Raw genomic sequence first — 21,831 nt, forward strand, 5'->3', positions numbered from 1 at the left:
TGTCCCATTTTTAATCTTTTCACTGTTGACTGGAAGGACTCTTTTCCCACTGCTTTGTCTTAGCACCCTTGTTGAAATGAATTAACCATAAATTTCTAAACTTTCTGTTGTGTTCCTTTGATGTGTATTGTTTCATCAGTACTATACTGCCTTTATCACAGTAACGTCATAATTTAAGTTTTGATATTGGGTGGTCTGAGTTTCCCAACTGTGATTTAAATTATCCTGGCTATTTGCAGTCAAAAGTTTGTATTTCCAGGGGCGCCTGGTAGCTCAGCTGGTTGGTTTTGGCTCAGATGGTGATCTCAGGGCCATGAGAGCCGACCCGGCACTGAGCTCTGTACTCAGGGTGCAGTCTGCTCGAGATTCTCTCTGCAAACTGCACCCCCCAATAAATATTTTTTTGAAAAGTTTGTATTTTCTATATAAATTTTAGGGTCATGTTAAATTCTACAGAAACGCCTATTAGCATTTTGACTGACATTGTGTTGTCTAGAATCTATAGATCCTTTTTGGAAGAATGGCCACTTTAACAATATTGAGTCTTCCAATCCATGAATATGAAATACCTTTATTTAAATCTTTAATTACTCCTGGCAATGTTTTGATGTTTTCAACATACAGATCTTCTACTCTTGTTAAATGTATTTCTAGGCATTGAATTTTTATTATATTTTGAATGAAAATTTTTTTAAATTTCCTTTTCTGATTTCTTGCTGAAACTATATAGAAAGACAAGTTGATCTTTTGCTGTTGATCTGTATCCTGTGATCTGTATCCTGTGCTGAACTTGTTCATTATTCTAGTAGGTTTTGTAAATTTCTTACGATTTTCTATAACACTGGATTATATCATCTGAAGACAAATTTACTTCTTCCTTTCCAATCTGGATTCTTTCCCCCCTGTTCTTTATTTTACTAGAACCTAGTATACTGTTGAGTAAACATGGTGAGAGCAGAAATTCTTGTTTTTTGATCCTAGGGGAATAGTATTTAGTATTTTACCAATAAGCATGGTGTTTGTGGGTTTCTCTTCAATGTTCTTTATTAGGTTGAGGAAGTGTTATTCTATTTCTAGTTGGTTGAAAGTTTCTTTGAATGGATGTCAGAAGCTAGTCCCCTGTCTTTTGAGATGATCATCCTTAATCTATTAATATGGTATATTGCATTAATTGATTTGGGGATATTAAGCATTCCTGTGTAAATTCCACTTGATATTGGATAATTGTTTTTAGGTGTTTCTGGATTCTGTTTGTTAATGTTTTGTTAACGATTTTTTGGGTCTGTATTCATGAGCGATACTGCTTTATAGTTTTGTTTCCTTGAGTACAAACTCAAGTACAAAAGTTTATTTGACATTAATAACAGAGTGGTACTGGCCTTATAGAATGAGTTGGAAACTATTCTCCTGTTTTCTGAAGTAGTTTGTGAAGGATTGGTATTATTACTTCTTTAAATCTTTGATAGAATTCACCAGGCAAACCATCTATGCTTGGGCTTGCTGTGGGGGAAGATTTTAAATTATTTAAACAATTTATTTTATGTAGGTCTGTTCTGATTTTCTCTTTCTTCCTGAGTCTACTTTGGTTGTTTTGTCTTTCTGGATATTTTTCCATTTCACCTAAGTTGTCTAATTTCTTGGCATAAAGTTATTAATAATATTCTCCTGTGATCTTCATATCTGTAGGGTTGGTAATGATAGCCCCTATTTCATTTGTTCTGGCCAATTTATGTAATCTTTTTGTCTTGGTTAGTTTGGATAAAGATTTATCAATTTTGTTGCTCTAAGAGCTGATGTATGATTTTATTGATATTCTTTTTCTGTTTATTTCATTAATTGCTGTTCTGATCTTCTTTCTCTTCTCTGCTTTTTAATTTTATGTTTTTTTTTTCCCTTAAAATGAAGGCTTAGCCTATTGATTTGAGTCCTTTGTTCTTTTCTAGTATGGGCATTTAAAGCTAGAAACTTTCGTTTAGCTGTATACACAGTAATACATTTTGACATTTGTGTTTTTTCATTTTAAGATATTTTCTGACATTTTAGGATTTCTTCTTTGACCCGTAGGGAAGTAAGGGTTATTTAGAAGTCTGTCTGCCACATATTTGGCCAACAATTTTAAGAAATTTTTCCAAATTTCTTTCCATTGTTGATTTCTTATTTCTCTTATGATCAGAGAACATACTTTGAATTATTTATTGAAGAATATGAAATTCTTTTAACACTTATGGGGAGGTGCATTGGTGGTTCAGTCAGTTAAGTGTCTGACTTACGATTTCAGCTCAGGTCTCGATCTCAGGGTGGTGGGTTCAAGCCCTGTGTTGGGCTCCGTGCTGGACATGGAGCCTACTAAAATAATAAACTTATTAGGAATTAACTTGTGGTATAGCATTTGATATATCGAGGAGAATGTTCTTTTGAGTGCTTGAAAAAGCTGTATATTCTGTTCTATAAATGTCCATTGAGTGAGTTGATAAGGTTGTTCAAATCATTTATACTTAACTGACTTTGTTTTATTAGATATCAAGCATGTGATATTGAAGTCTAGTTATAATTCTGGAATTGTTTAGTTTCAATTTTGTAAGTTTTTGCTTTATGAATCTTGGGACCCTGTTAGGCCCATATCCATTTGTATTGGGGTTATATGGAATATATTACATAGCATATATCTTCCTCATTTATAAACTTTTTTTGTCATTACAAAATGCTTTTACTTTTAGTAATATTACTTGTTATAAAGTTCATTCTGTTTTGTGATAATATAGCTAGTCTAGCTGTTTTATGGCTACTGGTTGCATTATATATCTTTTATACTTTATTTTCTAAACAAAATTTTAAAAAAGAATATTTATTTAAGAGAGAAGATGAGAGAGTGAGCATGAGAAGGGGGAGAGTCAGAGGGAGAAACAGATGCCCTTCTGAGGAAGAAGCATGATGTGGGACTTGATCCGGGGACTCTAAGATCATGACCTGAGCTGAAGACAGTCACTTAACCAGCTGAGCCACCCAGGCGCCCCTATACATTTATTTTCAACTTCTAGCTTTGAATATAAAGTCTATCTCTTGTGGACAGCATATATTTCAATTGTGTGAAGGTTTTTTTGTTTTGTTTTAAGTAAAGTTGACACAATGTTACATGAGTTTCAGGTGGACAACTCAGTGATTTGACAAGTTTATACCTTACACTATGTTCACTGCAAGTGAGGCTACCATCTGTCCCATTACATCCCTATTAGAATATCATTGACTGTATTCCTTTATGCTCTTTATATTCCAGTGACTTACTCATTCCATAACTGGAGGCATGTATCTCCCTCTCCACTTCACCCATTTTACCCTTCCCAGTCCCTTCTCTGCTGGTAATCATTAGTTCTCTGTATTTATAATTTTGATTCTGCTTTTTGTTCATTCATTTTTTTTTAAATTTTTAATTTTTTATAAACATATATTTTAATCCCCAGGGGTACAGGTCTGTGAATCGCCAGGTTTACACACTTCACAGCACTCACCAAAGCACATACCCTCCCCAATGTCCATAATCCCACCCCCTTCTCCCAAACCCCCTCCCCCCAGCAACCCTCAGTTTGTTTTGTGAGATTAAGAGTCACTTATGGTTTGTCTCCCTCCCAATCCCATCTTGTTTCATTTATTCTTCTCCTACCCACTTAAGACCCCATGTTGCATCACCACTTCCTCATATCAGGGAGTTCATTCATTTTTTATAGACTCCACTTACAAGTGAAGTCATAGCGTATTTGTCTTTCTCAGTCTGACTTATTTCACTTAACATAATACCCTCTATTTCACTTAACATAATACCCTCTAGGTCCACCCATGTTGTCGCAAATGGCATGATTGCATCCTTTTTTATGACTGTGTAATTCTCCATGCGCGCGCACGCGTGTTGGTGTGTGCATGAGACCTCTGCCTTATCCATTCATCTGTTGATGAATGCTTACGTTGCTTTCATGTCTTGACTACTGTGAAGAATGCAGTAAACATAAGGCTACATCTTTTCAAATTAGTGTTTTTATTTTCCCTGGATAAATGCCCAATAGTGGAATTATTGGATCACTTGGTATTCCTATTTTTAATTTTTTGAGCTACCTCCTTAATGTTTTCCACAGTGGCTGTACCAATTTACATTACTACCAACAGTGAGTGGATGGGGCTTCCCTTTTCTCTACATCCTCGCCAACACTTATTTCTTGTCCTGTTTATTTTAGCTGTTCTAATGGTTGTGAGAATATACCTTATTGTGACTTCAATTTGCATTTCCCTGATGATGAGTGATATTGAGCATCTTTTCATGTATCTGTTGGCCACATCTTCAATTGTGTGTTTTTATCTAGTCTGACAATTCTGCCTTTTGGTTTAATGTTTAGTCTGTTCACACCTAATTAGTAATTTGTGATTTACATCCTTGATTTTGTATTTGTTTTCTATAGGTCTCAGGTTTTCTTTCCTTTTGTTCCTCCTTTACTGCCTTCTTTTGTGTTACACAAATATTCTTTAGTGTAAAATTTTAATTTTCTCTGGATATTAAAGTTTTAAAGCATATTTATAATAGCAGCTTTGTACTCTTTATCTGCTAAATTTAACATACAGGCCCACTGACAGTCCATTTCTATTATCTGCAGTTTTATCATTATGGATGTTTTGTTTCTTTGCATGTCTGACAAGTTTTTATTTACAACTGGACATTTTTTATAATGCATTTAGCAACTCAGTTTTGACTCGTCTGCTTTCTTTTTTCTTTTTTTTTTTTTAATTGGTCCGGTCTTCATCTATGAAATCTGGAATATGCCAGCCCTGCTGATAGCTCCCCTCTTTTTTAAAAAAATTGTTTTAATGTTCTAGCATGGTTTCTGTTAGACTGACTGTGTCCCCCTAAAATTCATGTGTTGAAATCCTGTCCTCTCAATGTGATGGTATTAGGAGTTGGGGGTGGGTAAGGGAATAACCTGCTGTTTCAAGGCTAACGATAGCTGCTGAGCTGCCCTGATATCCTAGTTCTGTTGAATATGCCTTTCAATTTGTTGTTTGTCTTTATTAAACACCCAGCACCGTGGAATGATTAGTTTTGTTCAGTTTTACACTCCTTTTTCAGAATGACAGTTCTCTGATCTCTTCACAGCACCCTAGACAAAAATTGCTTTACCCCTTTTCCTGATTTTTTTCCCACTTATTTGAATGATTTGAACTAGGGTTTATTTGATTACTGACCATAGTTTAATATCCCTAAAGATTATTTTAAAATCCTATAATAAGATTTATGTGCATTTATCACAAGTCAGTAAATTCATTATATTATTTCACACTTACCATTCTGAGATTTAACTGATTGTGTAAATTACCATAAATGAACCTTGTAAGTATGTGCTTAATAAGCATGTTGGATTTAGTGTGTTTTACATCATTACAGTCTATCTACTCATATGTTAATACTTGTGAATCAGATACAGAGTCTTGCTAAAGCTAAGAAACATGTATCTTTTATGATAAAAAATAAAAGTAGTGGGTAAATTGTTATACTTTATGGGATTGCAGAAATGAGCTGCAGATGGCTTAATTTGCCTGATCCTTACACGAACTACTTGCTCTTTCCCTTCATAGCCCTTCCCTACTCGTTTTTGTTCTGTGTAGGCAAGTTCTCTGGACCATGGGGGTGAGATGACATTCTTGACCGTGCAGCTCAGATGCTGTCTCCATAAATTCTTTCCTGACTTGCTGCAGCTAGAAGAAAGCTATGCTTTTCCAGATTTCCTGAGCATATTACATCATTTTCTTTTATCTTCTGCCTTGTAGTTACTGTCATTCATGTCTTTACTACTAGATTGTGTTAATCTTGCTTTCAAGGAATTAACACATTTCAGTTTTTGTATTTTTGACCAGCATACCACACGTCTTTCTGCCCATCTCTGAATACCTGTATCAGACCAGCTCATTTGTCTGTACTTGGTTCTTCACATATTTGTCCGTTTCTGCTGGATTCTTGAACTTCAAGCATGAGACTATGCTAAATTAGGCTTTAGTTTGATTTGAGCATTATCATATGTATCATATTATCTCTTGTATTAGAAAATTTAGCTGAAGCTAAATTGGTACTTCACACAGGAAACGTTAAAAATTTGTGTGTTTAATATTTAAGCATGATTGAATTTTGCAGAAAGTTTAATTTTCTAATTGTGCTCATGAAAGGAATTCAATTATCTTGTTCTGGTGTGATCTTTAACATGAATATAATTTAAAATATGGTAGTGAGATTCTGTGATTTAATAACTAGAATGAGTTGAAAAAGGATTTGGTTTGTTAAAGCACTTTACATTCTTGTTCTTTGGAATATAAATCTTCCAAAATTTTGTGAGGGACCTCCAGGTTTTTCTAGGTAATTAGTGACCCCTAGTGTTAGTTAATAAAAATTAACATACCAGAATTTTAAGATCTACTTAGCATTTGTTTTTTTAAGTTTTTACGTCTTTTATGATCATTATAAAATAGGGATACGATCAGTACAGTAAATAATTGGATTGTGGTACTGACCTTTGTTTTGCCTTACTGTTTTCTAGCAGAACTGAGAATATACTTAAAATGAATGCTTCCTATGTTGTGTGCCTCAGAAATTGTGTATTTATCACCTGGCATATAGAAGATACATATAATCCTGAGGTTTATGTAAGCTTATCTATCTTGTTCCTTAAACTACCATCTCTCATGCTGATGTATTAAATGCCTGCTCTGTATCAGGCACTCCAAAAATGACCTGACATGTGTTGTTTCATTTAATAGAAAATGACTACCCTGAAATATAGGCAGAAACATTGCCATTTCTTACAATTCAGGCTTCCCAGGAAGCCAGCTGGGCTGGAGATGAGTGTGCAACAGGTTAGTTGCAGTGCTGTGGGATCACACTTGTGGGAAGGCAGGAGGCTAGTAGGAGGGCGTAGAGGCTGAAGTTGAGTTATGGTGCACTCTTGAGGAGATTCCTGAGCCAGCTGGGGGGAGCTCTGCCAGAGAGGTGACCTTCAGAGCTGTCCCAGTTTGAAGTGAGAGAGCTCAACCCCAGTGATGGTCAGTCAGCAGGTACAGGCTGCCCTGGGAAGGGATGTGAGCTTGTGTGAGGCAGCCCTTGTCAGCTGAGGCGATCCCTGGAGCGACTAAACGTAGTGGCTGCCTCCTGGGCACTCCCGGCATCTAGGGTACTAAGTCCTTTATTCCTCAGGGTGGGGCTGGACTGTGCAGCACAGCTTCAACCACAGCCCACCCTTTATTTTGTTCACATTTGCTTCTTCATGGGCTTCTGGGTGCAGCCCCTTCAAGTTCCAGTGCACCTCTCCCTCTAGGACAAACTTAGAGGAGGAAGGATAGTGGGACAGACTATAACCCCTGTTGCTGTAGTTGACTTTTGGGTCACCAATGAATCCTCCTCTCCCCTCCTCTACTGTTCATTCTGTTTACACCCTCCTCTTGGCTAGCACATCCTGTCTTCATGGCTTATCCAGGGCTGTGACTCATGCCCTCATCACTGGAGATCTGAGAAGGCCATGCTCTTCTAAGCTTGGGGTTTTCACACTTGTTAATTTATTGTCAAATTGGATGAGGGAATACTAAGAGACACCTAAGTATACCATTTGCATGCCAGATATGCTCCTCCATGTCTCCCTTGTAAGAAAGTCTTACTTTCTTCTGATCAAGTTTAGTCACCTCTGCTAAAAGGGTTACTCTTCTTGCCTCTCCTTTGATAGGAAGCTGAGTGTTCAGACACCCTTTCTCATCTCCTGGCTTATGGATCAGAGCAATATCCTTAGGTGTGGATTACGCTGCTCCAGAACCTGAAGAAGCTGGTCAGGAATTGTGCTTCCCTCTCTGTTTCTGGAAGTGCAAGATGGAATAATTTGTTCTTTACTTTGGAGACAATGTCCTGGCATAATCCAGATCACTGAACCTTTAAAAAGTTACTCACATGGTAACTTTTTTTTTTTTTAACCTGAATTCTTCCTAAGATTTATTTTCTACTCCCTGAAGCATTACGTCTTACCAAGGCTTTCAACATTCTAGTCTCTGCTTACTCATCTGGTCTATTAACATGATGTCGTTGGTAAAGTAGACCAGTGTGATGGTCTGCAGGATGGCCAAATGGCACTGTACTGTACTGTAATGTAGTATACTGTAAATGTACACTTTCTCCACGAGAATACAAACTAGTTTTGATCTTTTATCTTAATTGGAAAGGAGAAGAATTCCTCAACACATCAGATTAGTTGATGTGTTCCATGTCCTTGGGTTATATTAACTTGCCCTAGCAAACATAGCTTGTTTTGCAGAGTGGTGATCATAAGGGCTGTTTGAATTTATGAAAGTCCATTGTCATCTTCCACATTCTGTCTGGTTTTTGCAGTGTTAGACCGGTGAATTAAATGGAGATATGATAGGGACCATCAGCTCTACACTCTGAGGTTTTCTGTTTGTTTTTAAAGTAGACTCCATGGCCAGTGAGGAGCCCAGTGTAGGGCTTGAGCTCATGACCCTGAGATTAAGGCCTGAGCTGAGATCAGGATTCAGATATTTTAACTAACTGAGCCACCCAGGCATCCCTGCATTTTGAGGTTTTAAAAGATGACACTGATTTCTGCCATTCCAACCCATATGGGATATTAGTTTTGATTTTTTTTTCTTGGCCAGGGATGGGGGAGGGCAGTTTTGGCCCTTCCATTTGGCCCTTACCCTGTAGACCAAGGAAGCCACATGAAATTTTGCCAACAGCTAAGTGTGTCTATTCCAATTATGTATTCATGGACTGGGGATGGGTGGTGGGTTAATAGACCAGATGAGTAAGCACTACTGGATGTGATTGTGGACCCAGTGCATGCACTGTGAGCCAGACCTGGGCCAGGGTTTCATTATCTGGCTCTCATATATGCCCCCTTTCTAAGTGAGGAGCCAGATGACACTTTAGGTCTCTTGGCATCAGTGTCAACTTGAACCTTATACCTAACAATTCCTGAAATGTTTGGATACTCACCTTTTCCCAGTGTAGTTACTTGAGTAAATTGTCATTTGTCCTTTTGGAAATAGTCTAGGGAATTCATGGCTATGTACATTTGGTTTGGTGTTACAAAATCTTTCCTTCCAGAATCTGGTCTCTCCTTTAATAGTTTTCAGTCCAAAATTGATTCAGGTGCAGAAACTGGACCAGGTGTCATGACTTCTTCAACAACTGTCTTCAGCTTTGGACCATTCATTGCTGACTTTTTTGATGGTATGAATTGAGTTTTCACTTAGTTGGTTCCTAGCAGGATAGACAAAACAGTGGCCCCCTATAACTGTCAAAATGCCAGAAATGCCATTGCAGAGAGTAGAAGGTTTTAAATGAACAGCTTGCTAGATTGGACATAGTAGATAAGATCATACTGGATGATTTTGTGCCTGGCAGGGCCTAGAGGATACATCATTTACCAAAGTGGGAAGAAGTGACTGGTAGAAAAGGCACCCAGCATCACCGAGAACCTTTTTTTTTTTTTTTTTTTTAAATTAACATATAATGTGTTATTTGCTTCAGGGACCGAGAACCTTACTGAGTATTATCCTCAAGTCTACAGCTGCTATTAGGAAATGACATTGCAGACCTGGTTCACTAATGGCAGTGGGATATGCTGGGAACATATGACGTAGGAGCAGGAAACATTAGAGGCCTGGAGGTGGCACCTAAACATCAGAAGCCAGGTGGATGCAATTAGAGTGCTGAGCAGTGAGTTTAGAGGGACACGGTCAGAAGGACTGGCCTGCAGAGAGTTCCGGAAATGGCTAACAACATGGCATTCCTGAGGGCAAATTACATGGGCACATGGTAGCAGATACTACTTTTGTCATTTTAATATATATGTGTGTGTGTGTGTGTGTGTGTGTGTGTGTGTGTGTATTTTTTTTTTTTCTCGTTTTTGCTGGATTGAAAAGCTACTGCATCATACAAATTCTTTAGTAGCTTAATACACATTTGTTAGGCTGACATCATTCCACAGCTACTGGGTGCTCCGTTCTGTTTCTTCTTTTTTCTGTCCCATTGCTCTCCCTCTCTTCACTTTTTCCTCTTAGGTCAATAGAGATTAGCCAAATACTGTCTTCAAGTTTATTGATCTTTCCTGACCAGTGCCCTGATGTCTACTGATACAATTGAAGGCATTCCTTATTTCTGTTACTGTGATTTTTATTTCTAGCATTTTCCTTTGTGTATGTAGTCCACCTTTTCCACTAGAGCTTTTGATGTAATAATCATAGTTATTTTAAGTTTCTTATTTGATGATTTCAACGTCTTGGTCATTTCTGTGTCATTCTGTTGATCACTTTGTCTCTTGATAGCGGAACATTCTGTTTGTGTGTGTGTGTGTGTGTCTGATTTTTTTTATGGAATGTTAAAGAGTGTGTATAAGCTAATAGAGACAGAGGTAAATAGTATTGGGTCTAGAAATGGGCCCACCTATTAGTGTGGGAGGTTGATTCAGTCTAGTCTAGAGTAGATCTAAGCTTGGGTTTTGTTGTTGCCATGGTTACCTTCAATGCACCACTGGCTTCAAATTTCTATTTTGAAATTCAGTATTGCCTTTGCGTAAGTTGCAGGCTGATTTTTCTGAAGGTTTTTTGTTTATTTTTGTTTTTGATGTTCCTTTTGATGTTCACCCTAAGCTTTCGGCCTTCCTAGTATGCCCTGTGCCTCAGAGAGTGTTTCTCTACATGCTGTTGCTTCTTCCCCATTAATGGACTACTCTTGCTTGTTCTCAGCACTTGCTAGTCTTGGGGTAGGAGGAGGGGACAGAGTGAGTTGCATTGTCCTGGTCCAGCCTGCTTAAGGGACAGGGGTTTCTTAGATAGTGTTTCATCAGTGATCCTGCTTCTCCTGTAACAGTAGACCTTCATTGGCATGGATCCTTGATTCTTTCCTGTCCCTCTCCTTGGTTGAAAGGATCTTCACTGTGCCCTCTGGATGAAAGATTTGCTGCCCTTCTCACAGCAGTGTTATTTTTATTAACATAAGGCAGAAAGGCTTGCTTGAGGTTTTATGCCTTTTCTGCAGCAGTGGCAGCGCCTTACTCTGGACCTGCACCACTGAGGTTAAGGCTTTCCCCGGTCACCTGTGTGAACCTCCATCTTACTCTCCACGTTTTTGTTTGTTTGTTGTTTGTTTTTAAAGCACTAGGAGGAGTCTGCAGGAGGGTGTGACTTTCCCTTACATGTGTGTTTCGCAGAGGTTCTATGTTCTCACGCCAGTGTTTCCTACCTGTAGCAATTTATTAAAAATTTCAGCTGAATTGTTATCTGCTTGTTTGGCAGTCCCTGTCTTATTGCTATACCTACCATAGGTGAGCCAGTGCTTATTTTGGGGCAGTTTCCTTAGATTTTACTGGAGGCATATCTCAAAGATACTGGGGGCTTATTTCCAGGCAACTTCAATAAAGCAAATATCACAAAAAAGTTAAGTCACATGAATTTTTTGGTATCCTAGTGCATATAAAATTTACATTTACACTGTAGTCAATTAAGTGTGCAATAGCATTATATCTAACAAAACAATGTATATACTTTAATTAAAAATACTTTATTGCTAAAAATTGCTAACCGTCACCTGGTCTTTTAGTGAGTCATAATCTTTTTGCTGGTGGTGGTTCTTATGTCCATGCTGATGGTGGTTGCTGAAGGTTGGGATGGCTGTGGCAGTTTCTTAAAATACAACAGAATGAATTTTCCCACACAGATGAAGTCTTCATTTCACGAACCATTTCTCTGTAGGATGTGATGCTGTTCGGTTATGTTTTACCCACAGTAGAATTTCTTTCAAAATTAGAGCCAATCTTCTCAAATGCTGCCATCATCAACTATCATCAACTAAGTTTATGGGCTATTCTAAACCTTTTGTTCTTATTTCAACAATCTTTACAGCATCTTCCCCAGGAGTAGGTTCCATCTCAAGAAATCACTCTTTGCTCTTCCATAAGAGGCAACTCTTCATCTCTGAATATTCTACCATGAACTTGCAGTCTTGCACCCACATCTTCAGGCTCCACTTCTAATGCTGCTTCTCTTGCTGTTTCCAGCACATCCATACTGACTTCCTCCACGTAAGTCTGGAGCCCCTCAGAGTCACCCATGAGGGTTGGAATGAACTTCTTCCAAACTTAAATTACAGTTGCTAGTATTTTGGCTTCTTCTTCTGAATCACAGATGTTCTTAGTGGCATCAGAATGGTGAATCCTTTCCAGGTTTTCAACTTAACTCTGCTCACATCCATCAAAGGAATCACTGTAGCAGCTATGGCCTTGTGAGATGTATTTTTTAAGTCCCAAGACTTGAAAGTTGAAATTCTTCCTTGATCCCTGGGCTGAATGGATGTTGTATTAGCAGGCATGAAAACAACCTCAATTTCACTGTACATCGTCATCAAACCTCTTGGGCAACCAGGTGCCTTGTCAATGAGCAGTAATATTTTGAAAGGAATCTTTTTTTTTTTTTTTCCTGAGCAGTGGATCTCAACCGTGTGTTTAAAATATTTAGTCAACCGTTTGTAAACAAACGTGGTGTCATCTAGGCTTTGGTGTTCCATTTGTAGAGCACAGGTAGAGCAGATTTAGCATAATTCTTCAGGGCCCTATGATTGTTAGAATGGTCAATGAACATTGGCTTCACTTAAAGTCCCCAGCTGCAGTAGTCCCTAACACGAGAGGCAGCCTGTCCTTTGAAGCTTTGAAGCCGGGCATTAACTTCTCTTTCTAGCTGTGAAAGTCTAGATAGCATCTTCTTCCAAAATAAGACCATTTCGTCTAGATTAGAAATCCGTTGTTCAGTGTAACCACCCTCATTAATGATCTTAGCTGGAGCTTTTGGGTCACTTGCAGCTTCTCTATCAGCACGTGCTGCTTCACCTTGCACTGTGATGCCGTGGAGGTGGCTTCTTGTCTTAAACCTCACCATTCACCATCCACCAGCTTCAGACTTCTCTCCTGCAGCCTCCTCACCTGTCTCAGCCTTCACAGAACTGAAGGGAGTTTGGATTAGGCTTTGGCTTAAGGGAATCAAGGCTTTGGTTTGGTCTTCCATCCAGATCAGTCAAACTTTCTCCATCCCAGCAATAAGGCTTTTACTTTTTTATCATTGTGTGTTCATTGGAGTAACACTTTTAATTTCTTTCAGGAACTTCCCTTGTTCTCACAACTTTGAGAGAGTTTGGCTCAAGAGCATAGCCTGTCTCAGCTGTGGACCTGCCTTCCTCACTAAATTTAATCATTTCTAACTTTTGATTTAAAGTGAGAGAAGTGTGACTCTTCCTCTCGCTTGAATGAACATTTGGAGGTCGTTGTAGAGTTACTAATTGGCATAAATTCAGTATTGTGTCTCTGGGATTAGGGAGGCCCCTGGAGAGAAAGATGGGGAATGGCTGGTCACTGGAGCAGTCAGAGCACACACAACATTTATTGAGAAGTTTGCTGTCTTCTGTGGGCATGGTTCATGCTGCCCCCAAACTGATCACAGATCATTATAGCAAATAAAAAAATAATGAAAATGTTTGAAATAAGGTGAGAATAAGTAAAATGTAACATAAATATAAAGTAAGCTAATGCTATTTGGAAAAATGGTTCTGATGGACTTGTTGGATACAGGATTGCCATGAACCTTCAATTTGTATTTAAAAAAAAAAAAAAAAGATCTGCAAAGCCCAGTAAAATGTGGTGTGCCTGTAGTTGGTTGCTATGCCATCTCAGTTTTGTGGGTTCAGGCAAAGTAATCATTTTATAGATTATCTGTTTTTAACTTTTTTTTTTTTAATTATAAGGGTGTGATAGCCTTTCCAGCTTTCTAAATCCACATGGAATGTGCAAGTCCCAGTTAATTTATGAAACAGGCTTTTCTTGTGGCAACTTCAGAGACTGGGGTACCTAAGTGTTCAGTTACGTTGATTAACTGCTACTCATATGTAGCAGTTAATGTTTAGCACATCTTAACAATCTTTAAGGTGGCTCAGGTAGTTGAGCATCTGACTCTTGGTTTTGGCTCAGGTCATGATCTCCTGGTGGTGGGATTGAGCCCTGCTCAGTGCAGCTCAGCCATGGAGTCTGCTTGAGATTCTCTCCCTCTCTGCAACCCCACTTGTGCTCATGTGCTCATGCTCTCTCTCTCTCAAATATTTTTTAAAAGGCCAAAAAAAAAAAAAAATCTTTAAGACTTTACTTTGTGAATTGCTTCTTAAAAAAAAAAATCTGCATGAAGCTCTGCATTTCTATTCACTTTTACTTTTTGGAATTCCAGGTGACCAGTTAAAAGACCTTCGTGATTGATTCTCTAATTCTTTTATCTTTTTTTCACTTATGTTCCCTCTTAGGTATTTGAACTTGACCTCCCCATTTTTGGAAAGATCTCTTCAAATCCTCCTTCTAGTGTTTCTATTGAATATTTAATTTGCTGTTAATTTTTAAGAGTCCTTTATTTTTCTATGAATGTTCCTTTTTGAAGCCTTCATTTCTTGCTTAACAAGGCAATATATTTTTCCGAGGATCTTATAGTTCTTTTTAAGGTTTTCTTTGTTTTTGTCTCAAGTTTTTTTCTTTCTGTCTTGATCTTTGTCCTCTGTGCCGATCAGATATCAAATCTCGGATTGTAATTGGCTATCAATTCATGTCTAAGAATGACATTTCTCAAAACTTGTAGAGGTTCAGCAAGCATGAGTAGGACTTGCTAACTTGTGGACTTCATTGTAGGGTGAATTTTGTTGAATTTGTGGTGTGTTTTTGTACCTTTTTCATGATGTTTTTTATATAAGTGTATGTATATAGCACTTATTTACCTCTGTGCCTCAGATTTTCCGTCTTTAAAAAGAGGTGTTATAATAGTACCTACCATATAGGATCTTTGTGAAAATTTAAATGAGTTAATAAAAGTAAAACTTTTGGAACTGTGGTACATAGTAAATGTTAATTAAATATTGGGTATTATGTCTTTAATTTGTTTAGAAATAATTGTTTTTAAAACATCAAATCTAGGGACACCTGTGTGGCTCAGTGGGTTAAGCCTCTGCCTTCGGCTCAGGTCATGATCTCAGGGTCCTGGGATCAAGCCCCGCATCGGGCTCTCTGCACAGCGGGGAGCCTGCTTCCTGCCCCCCTGCCTGTTTCTCTGCCTACTTGTGATCTCTGTCTGTTGAATAAATAAAAATCTTTAAAAAGAATTAAAAATAAAAAAAATCAAATCTAGCCTTAAATTTGCTTTAAGTTTATTATGATTTTAGGAAATCATGCATCATTTTTCAGATGTACTCCTATTGATATTTTTCAGTAAAAATTTGGATTTTGGATGCACCTGGGTGGCTCAGTCGGGTAAAATGGCTGTCTTTGGCTTAGGGTTATGATCCTGGGGCCCTGGGATGGAGCCCCACGTCAGGTTCCCTGCTCAGAACCTGCTTCTCCCACTCCCTTTACCTGCTGCTCTGCCTACTTGTGCTATCTCTCTGTCAAATAAATGAATAAAATCTTCTTTAAAAATTTGGATTTGGGGGACTATTTTTTTATTTGCCTAAGTTTGGGAAATTGTGTTTCCACATGTATGAATATTTGATGATTAAAACTTAACCTTTTTTTTTTTTAAAGATTTTATTTATTTATTTGACAGAGATCACAAGTAGGCAGAGAGGCAGGCAGAGAGTGAGAGGGAAGCAGGCTCCCCGCTGAGCAGAGAGCCCGATGCGGGACTCGATCCCAGGACCCTGAGATCATGACCTGAGCCGAAGGCAGCGGCTTAACCCACTGAGCCACCCAGGTGCCCCAAAACTTAACCTTTTAAGTCACTAGTTTTTAAAAAGAAAATAGAACTTTTTTTTTTTTTTTTAAATTGAGGTAGAATTGGGGCACCTAGCTGATTTAGTTGATGGAGCATTGTGACTCTTAATCTTGGGGTTGTGAATTTGAGTCCTATGTCGGCTGTGGAGATTACCTAAAATCTTTAAAACAGGTATAATTTGTAATATTAGTTTCAGGTGTACAGCATAAGTACTCAATATCCATATATATTGCAAAATGATCACAGTAAGTATAGTTAACATGTTATACAGTTAAATTTTTTTCTTTAAGAACTTTTAAGATCTTTTAGCAACTTTCACATATGCAGTATGGTATTAACTACCGTCACTATGCTGTACATTATATCCCCATGACTTACTTACTTCTTAGCTGGAAGTTTGTACCTTCTCATCACCTCCACTCATTTCTCCCATCCCTTACCCCCTGCATTGGGCAACCATCAGTCTTTCTATCTTTGAGTTTGGTTTTTCTTTTTTAGATTCTTATAAGTAAAACCATATAGTATTTGTCTTTCACTGTGACTTACTTAGCATAATGCTCTTGTGGTCCATCCATGTTGCTGCAAATAGCAATATCCCCCCCCTTGATATGGCTGAATAATATTCTATTGTATATATATACCTCAGTTTCTTTATCCATTCATCCACTGATGGACATTTAGGTTGTTTCCATATCTTGGCTTTTATAAATAATGCTTCAGTGAATGTAGGTGTGCTGATACCTTTTTGGGTTAGTATTTTGTTTTCTACAGATAAGTACTCAGAAGTGCAATTGCCTGATCATATGGTAGTTCTATTTTTAATTATTTGAAGAACGTCCATGCTGTTTTCTATAGCTTTACCCATTCACATTCCCACCAGCAGTATACACAAATTTCCTTTTTTCCCACATCCTCACCAACGCTTGTTATTTTGGTAATTGTCATTCTCAGAGGTGTGAGGTGATACCTCATTGTGGTTCTGATTTACATTCACTGATGATTAGTGATGTTAAACATCTTTTTGTTTATGTTGGTCATCTGAATGTCTTCTTTAGGAAAATGTCTATTTAGAGTCTCTGCTCATCGTTTTTTGTTTGTTTTTTTTTTTTTAATTTTTTAAAAAGATCTCTATTTTAGAGTGCCAGCTCAAGTCAGGGGAGGGGCAGAGGGAGAGAATCTTATGCAAACTTATGCTGAGCTTCGAACCTGAAGCAGGGCTCAGTCCCACAACCGTGAAATCATAACCTGAGCTGAAACCAAGAGTTGGATGCCCAACTGACTGAGCCACCCAGGCACCCCTTCCTGCTTATCTTTTAATTGGATTGTTTTTCTCCTATTGAGTTCTTGGTAGGAGTTCTTTGTGTATTTTGGATTTTTTTAAAAAGAATTTTATTTATTTGAAAGAGTGCATGCGTGCATGCGTGCATGTAAGCAGGAGTGGGGGGGGGCGTTGAGGGGGGAGGCAGAGGGAGAGAGAGAAGCAGACTTCCTGCTGAACAGGGAGCCCAAGGTAGAACTCGATCCCAGGACTCTGGGATCATGACCTGAGCCAAAGGCAGATGGTTAGCTGACTGAGCCACCCAGGGTCCCCAATATTTTGGATATTAACTCCTTATTGGCTACACAATTTGCAGATTTTTTTTTTCCTTTAAGTAGGTTGCCTTTTTGTTTTGTTGATAGTTCCTTTTGCTGGGTTGAAGCATTTCAGTTTTGTTTTTTACTTTTTGTTTTTAATTTTTTGCTTTTGGGATCAAATCTAAAAAGTCATCACCACAACACATGTTAGGGAGATGACTGGCTTCTAGGAGTTTTAAGGCTTCTGGGTCTTAGGTTCAAAACTTTAATCCATTTAGAGTGAATTTTTGTGCATGGTGTCATATGGTGGTCCAATCTCATTCTTTTTCATGTGACTGTCGGCTGTCCAGTTTTCCCAGAACCATTTGAAGAGACTGTCCTTTAGCCATTGTATGTTCATGGCTCCTTTGTTGTAAATTTACCGTACATGCAATGCATATTTTTGATAGCTATATTGGAAGTTTTTTTAACACTTCTCCCTGCTTTCTCTAATACAGTGTATCAACATAGTGGAGGCCCCCTCCCCACTCCCAACCCCCCCAAAAATATTCTGGTATTTTCCTTAGAGCTGTATTAAAATTACAACTCATTGAATTAGTTTTCTTGAACTTCTCCTAAATCCTTAGAGTTCAATGAGCATAATTTATAGAAAGTATTTCTTTTTTCTGACTTTGAAATCTGAAGCCTGCATTAAGAGATTGCTTTACAAGAAATAAAATTTTCATGTAGAATTTGTTAAAAGTAGATTAATTGTTTTTTAGAGAGAGAGGGAATGGGAGGGGCAGAGGATATGAAGAGGGGGAGAGAGAGAGAGAGAGAGAATCCCAAGCAGGCTCCATGCCCAGTACAGAGCCTGTTGCAAGACTTGACCTCACAACCCTGAGATCATGACCTGAGCTGAAATCAGGAGTTGGACGCTTAACCAACTGAGCTACCCAGGCTCTTCTGAAGTAGATTAATTTTATAGAGAAAGAAAGCTTTAAAAATCAATGTGCGAATGGTCATAGCATCATTATTCATAATAGCCCAAAGGTGGATGCAACCCAAACATTCATTCACTCATGAGTGGATAAAATGTGGTACAGTGGGAGTGTCATTCCGCGGTATGAAGGAACGAGTACTGATACATGCTGAAACGCAAAGGAACCTTGGAAATGTGCTGAGTGAAAGGAGCCAGACACAAAAGTCTGCCACATAATGGATAATTCTACTCATAGAAATATTCAGAATCGGCAAATCCATAGAGACAGAAGATAGATTAGCAGGTTGCCAGAGGTGTAGGGAAAAGAGGATTGGGGAGAGATTAATGGGTAAGATTTCTTTTTGAGGTGACAAAATATTCTGAAGTTAGTTGTTGATGATTGTACACATCACTGTGACTATACCCCAGCCACAGAACTGTGCACTTTAAAAGGGTGAAATTTATGATATGTGAATTATGTCCTAAAGCTATTACTAAAAAATAATCTGAGTATGGACATTTTCCAAGTGTTTCGACTGTTAGATGAGGTATTAAACAGGTTGAGAAATAACATTCCTTAACTTAAATGTGCTATGAGGTACCAGACTTGAATAATCATAATCATTTTTAAGCAACTTTGAGATTTATTTTATACACTATAGAATTTACCCATATAAAGTATTCAGTGATTCAGGTATGTTGACAGACTTGTGCAACCATCAACATAATCAATTTTTGAACACTGTCCTCATCCCAAGAAGAAACCACATACTCAGGTAGCTCTCTGTTACCCCTTCTCCTTACCTCCAGGCAATTACTGATCTGTCTTTATGGATTTGCCTATTCTGAACATCTCATACAATACATGGTCTTCTGTGACTGGCTTCTTTGACTTAGTGTAATATTTTCAAGGTTCTTCCATGACACGGCATATATTATTCCTTCATTCCTTTTCCTTGACCAATGTACCATTGTGTGGACATTTGGTCCACTCATCAGTTGATGGACATTGGGGTTGTTTCCAATTTTCAAATATTAGGAATAATGCGGCTCTGAACATTTATGTGTAAGATTTTGTCCAGGTCTCATTTCTCTTGGGTGTATTCCTAGCAGTGGAATTGCTGCATCATACAGCATCTCAGCTTGGTATATTGCAGAGCAGTCAAGTGTTTGCATCATTTTACATTCCCAGTGGCAGCGTATGAAAGTTCCAGTTTCTCTACTTCTTCGACAACACTTGTGATTGTCACCCTTCTTAATTTTAGGCATTATAGTAGTTATCAAATATTATCTCATTTGGTTTTGATGTACATTTCTATATTGCAAATGTTGAGCATCTGTTTTTGTGCTTCTTGGCCTTTCTTTGGAAAAATGTGTTTTGAAGTCCTTTACCTGTTTAAAATACATACATTTTTTATTTTGAAGACTTTTATAGAGTAGCTTCAGGTTCACAGAAAAATTGAGAAGACAAGAGGTTTCTTACATGTGCTCTGTCCATACACATGCACAGCCTCCCCCATTATCAGCATCTCCCACCAGAATGGTCCATTTGTCACAGCTGAGGAACCTCTATTGACACAACCACGCACACACAGTCCATAGTTCATCTTAGGTTCAATCTTATATGTTCTTTGGGTTGTGACAAATGTCTAACAGAATGCATCTATCATTAGCGCATCTTAGAGTATTTTCTGCTTTGCCTGTTCATTGCTCTCCCTAACCCAGTCCCGGCAACTACTGATCATTTTTTTACTGTCTATAGTTTTGCCTTTTCCAGAATGTCATATAGATGGAATCGTATAGTACGTAGCCTTTTCAGATTCTTTGCCCATTTTTTACTCAGATAGTTTGGGGGGGTTGTTGAGTTTTAGGGGTTATTTATATATTCTGGATATACATTTATCAGATATATAACTTGTAAATATTTTCTCCTGTTCTCTGGATTGCCTTTCACTCTCTTGATACACCTTTTTGTGTACAAAGTTTTAAATTTTGATGTAGTATTTTTCGATGTATCTCTTTTTTTTGACTGCGCTTTTGCTATCCTTGCTGAAAAATCTTTGCAGAATCCAATGTCTTGAAGATTTCCTGCTGTTTTCTTCTGTGATCTTTATTGTTTTAGATCTTGCAAAATGGACCAAACCCCAAATGTTTTTTTGTATGTGGTATAGGGTACAGATCTGATTTTTTTTTTTTTTTAAACATATAGATATCCAGTTTTCCCAGCACCATTTGTTGAAATTTTCCCTTTAGAATGGTCTTGGCACCCTTGCTGAAAATCATTTGACCATGTATGTGAGAGTTTATTTCTGGAGACTCTGTTATATACTGTTGGCCTATATGGCTATCTTTATGCCATTACCACAGTTTTTATTACTGTAGCTTTGAGGTAAGTTTTGAAATCAGGTAGTGTGAGATCTCCCAACTTATTTTTTTTCTCCTAATACTGTTTGGCTCTTCAGGGTCCCTTGAGAGTCCATATGAATTGTAAGATGAGATTTTCTATTTCTGGAAAAAGCATCATGGGGATTTGATAGGTATTGCAATGAACCTATAGGTTGCTTTGGGTAGTGCTCACATCTTAAGTCTTACGGTCTGTGAGCAATGGATGTCTTCCCACTGAGGCCATTTTTAATTTCCTTCAGCCATGTTTTATTGTTTCAGTGTACAAGTCTTTTGCCTCCATGGTTGAGTTTATTGCTAAACATTTTATTTCTCTTGTTGCCATTGTAAATGGAATTGTTTTTCTTAGTTTTATTTTCTGATTGTTCATTTTATCTTTGCTTTAAAAAAAATTTTTTTTAAGATTTTATTTATTCATTTGACAGAGATCATAAGTAGGCAGAGAGAGAGAGAGGAAGGGAAGCAGGCTCCCCGCTGAGCAGAGAGCCCGACGTGGGGCCCAATCACAGGACCCTGGGATCATGACCTGAGCTGAAGGCAGAGGCTTTAACCCACTGAGCCACCCAGGCACCCCTATCTTTGCCTTTTAAAAAAATTGAGCTTTTTATTGAGTTATAAAAGTTCTTTATTCTGGATACAAGTCCCTTATCTGATACATGATTTATAAATATTTTCTATCATTCTGTGTGTTGTTTTACTTCACTTGGATGAAAACACTTCTCCCAAAAATGCTACCCTAAAGATGAGAGCAAATGCTAAGGTTTTATTAGAATTCGCTTTATTAAAATATTAGACTTAACCATTTTTCTGTTTTTAAATGTGGTAATATATTTTATAGAATAACATTCAGCTGTGAATTTTATTATATAGACTATTATATAGATACTATATAACACCCTGGAAAATACGTGATGTTATTAGGTGGAAGGAGGTTTAACATAACCGACTGTCATGTGAATAAAATTAGTTTAAAGAAAGCCTCAGGGGTGCCTGGGTGGCTCATTCTTAATTAAGCATTGGACTCTTGGTTTTGGCTCAGATAATGATCTCCTGGGTTGTTAGAGTGAGCCCTGATGTGG

General features: G+C 37.9%; 1 protein-coding gene across 2 annotated transcripts in view; it reads left to right on the top strand.

Annotated features, from left to right (window-relative positions):
* Positions 1-21,831, top strand: part of OSBPL1A (oxysterol binding protein like 1A) — a 227,998-nt gene that overhangs the window by 26,348 nt on the left and 179,819 nt on the right. The window lies entirely within an intron of this gene.

This window comes from Mustela nivalis (assembly GCF_964662115.1).
Source record: "Mustela nivalis genome assembly, chromosome: 14".
NCBI classification, from domain to species: Eukaryota; Metazoa; Chordata; class Mammalia; order Carnivora; family Mustelidae; genus Mustela; species Mustela nivalis.